The sequence below is a fragment of the Lampetra planeri genome, chromosome 13, assembly GCF_965212315.1.
Source record: "Lampetra planeri chromosome 13, kcLamPlan1.2.h2, whole genome shotgun sequence".
NCBI classification, from domain to species: domain Eukaryota; kingdom Metazoa; phylum Chordata; class Hyperoartia; order Petromyzontiformes; family Petromyzontidae; genus Lampetra; species Lampetra planeri.
In genome coordinates, this window is record NC_136119.1 from 6,057,196 (window position 1) to 6,059,829 (window position 2,634).

The window sequence follows — 2,634 nt, forward strand, 5'->3', positions numbered from 1 at the left end:
CCACCACCCCCCTGCCCGTCCCCTTTTCTTGCTCTTATTATAATTATTATTCTTGTTTTGCCTCGTCTCCTCTGCCTGTATTGCCTATCCAGGAGTCCGCCTGTCCTGTCTGTCTGATGGAGAGATAAACCCCCTTTCTAAAGAGGTGGTGCGTGTTCAGACGAGCAGTGGAAGAAGACTGTCCGGGCTGCACTCTGCGCTTGACCTGGGACTGTGCAGAGCTTGTGCTGACTCCTGCGTCTATACTATAGACTCTATAGGATCATCAGCAGCAGTAGGCACACACTCTAGCTGTACTGCCTGCGTCTATACTATAGACTCTATAGGATCATCAGCAGCAGTAGGCACACACTCTAGCTGTACTGCCTGCGTCTATACTATAGACTCTATAGGATCATCAGCAGCAATAGGCACACACTCTAGCTGTACTGCCTGCGTCTATACTATAGACTCTATAGGATCAGCAGCAGCAGCAGAAATAGGCACACACGTGAGAGCTGTACTGCCTGTCTATAGGATCAGCAGCAATAGGCACACACACTCTAGCTGTACTGCCTGCGTCTATACTATAGTCTCTATAGGATCATCATCAGCAGCAGCAGCAATATGTACGCAGGATATCCGAGCGCAGGATAGCCGACTAAAGAAGGAGGAGAATGAGACGAAGGAGACTGATGAGTTTGCGTGCCGAGCGCTCGCTGCCTCGCTCGCTGTGCGGCTCCTCTCCGCCTGCGGCCGCTCGCAGTGAGCGCCGCGTTGCGATGACGACCGCGAGGCTCGTGCCGACCGGCCCCGCCTGCCCCCCCCCCTGCCCCCCCCTGCCCCAGGGCTCCAGCAGGGAAGCAGTAGCAGGGGGAGGAGAGGAGAGAGAAGAGAGAGTGAGTGTGAGAGTGTATGAGTGTGTGTGAGTGTGTGTGAGAGTGTGTGTGTGTGAGAGTGTGTGTGATTGTGTGAGAGAGTGTGTGAGTGAGATAGAGGAGAGTGTGTGAGAGAGTGTGATTGTGTGAGAGGAGAGTGTGTGTGTGAGTGTGTGAGTGAGTGTGTGTGTGAGAGTGTATGAGTGTGTGTGAGTGTGTGTGAGAGTGTGTGAGTGTGTGTGAGAGTGTGTGAGTGAGTGAGAGTGTGTGTGTGAGTGAGTGTGAGTGAGTGTGAGTGAGTGTGTGTGAGTGAGTGTGTGAGAGTGAGTGTGTGAGTGTGTGTGAGTGAGTGTGAGAGTGTGACAGTGAGTATGTGTGTGAGTGAGTGTGAGAGTGTGTGAGTGAGTGTGTGTGAGAGTGTGTGTGAGTGTGTGTGTGTGCGTGAGTGTGTGAGAGTGTGTGTGAGTGTGTGAGTGTGTGCGTGTGTGTGAGTGTGTGCGTGAGTGTGTGTGAGTGTGTGAGTGAGTGAGAGTGTGTGTGTGAGTGAGTGTGAGTGAGTGTGAGTGAGTGAGTGTGTGTGAGTGTGTGAGAGTGAGTGTGTGAGTGTGTGTGAGTGAGTGTGAGAGTGTGACAGTGAGTATGTGTGTGAGTGAGTGTGAGAGTGTGTGAGTGAGTGTGTGTGAGTGTGTGTGTGCGTGAGTGTGTGTGTGAGAGTGTGTGTGAGTGTGTGAGTGTGTGCGTGTGTGTGTGAGTGTGTGTGTGAGTGTGTGTGAGTGTGTGTGAGTGTGTGTGAGAGTGAGTGTGTGAGTGTGTGTGTGAGTGTGTGAGTGAGAGTGAGTGTGTGTGAGAGTGTGAGTGAGTGTGTGAGAGTGAAAGAGAGAGGAGAGTGTGTGAGAGTGTGTGAGTGTGTGAGAGTGTGTGCGTGTGAGTGAGTGAGTGTGAGTGTGTGTGAGTGTGTGAGTGAGAGTGTGTGAGTGTGTGAGAGTGTGAGTGTGTGAGTGAGTGTGTGTGAGTGTGTGAGAGTGTGAGAGTGTGTGAGTGTGTGTGAGTGAGTGTGTGTGTGAGTGTGTGTGTGAGAGTGTGTGTGTGTGTGAGAGTGTGTGAGTGTGTGTGAGTGTGTGAGAGAGTGTGTGTGTGAGAGTGTTTGAGTGAGTGTGTGAGTATGTGTGTGAGAGTGTGTGAGTGTATGTGAGTGTGTGTGAGTGTGTGAGAGAGTGTGTGTGTGAGAGTGTGTGAGTGAGTGTGTGTGAGTGAGTGAATGTGAGTCTGTGTGTGAGAGTGTGCGTGGGCGCAGACACAACAACACCACGACATCACACGCGGCACATCAACACTCGGAGAGCGCGTCCAAGAGGCAAAGGTCCCCCGTGTAGCCTCTGGCGGGCTGATGGGGAAAGTGCTCTTTGAGCGAGCAGCGATGTTCACACACAACAGATACTCGTTTGAGGCCGAGTTCAATTTTAGGGGGGTGGGGGGGATCGAACTTGGGTTCGCCGGGTTCGCAGCTGACCGCTACGCTCACCCAACACACACTCATAAAGACAAAGATCCCCCGTATAGCCTTAACAGACTGTAGGGACAAGTGCTGTTAGCGAGCATTTAAAAAGGCCGGCACGGCACACGAGGGGGTGGGTGGCCAACACCACGCCCGGCCGCCTTTGTCTCCCCAAGTGGCGATATTTACACATCGCACCAGGTACTATTTTGAGGCTGAGTCGACCTAGGGGAGGCCCAGGACCGGTTCAAATAATCGTCACTGGTGTCCCCCCACCCACCT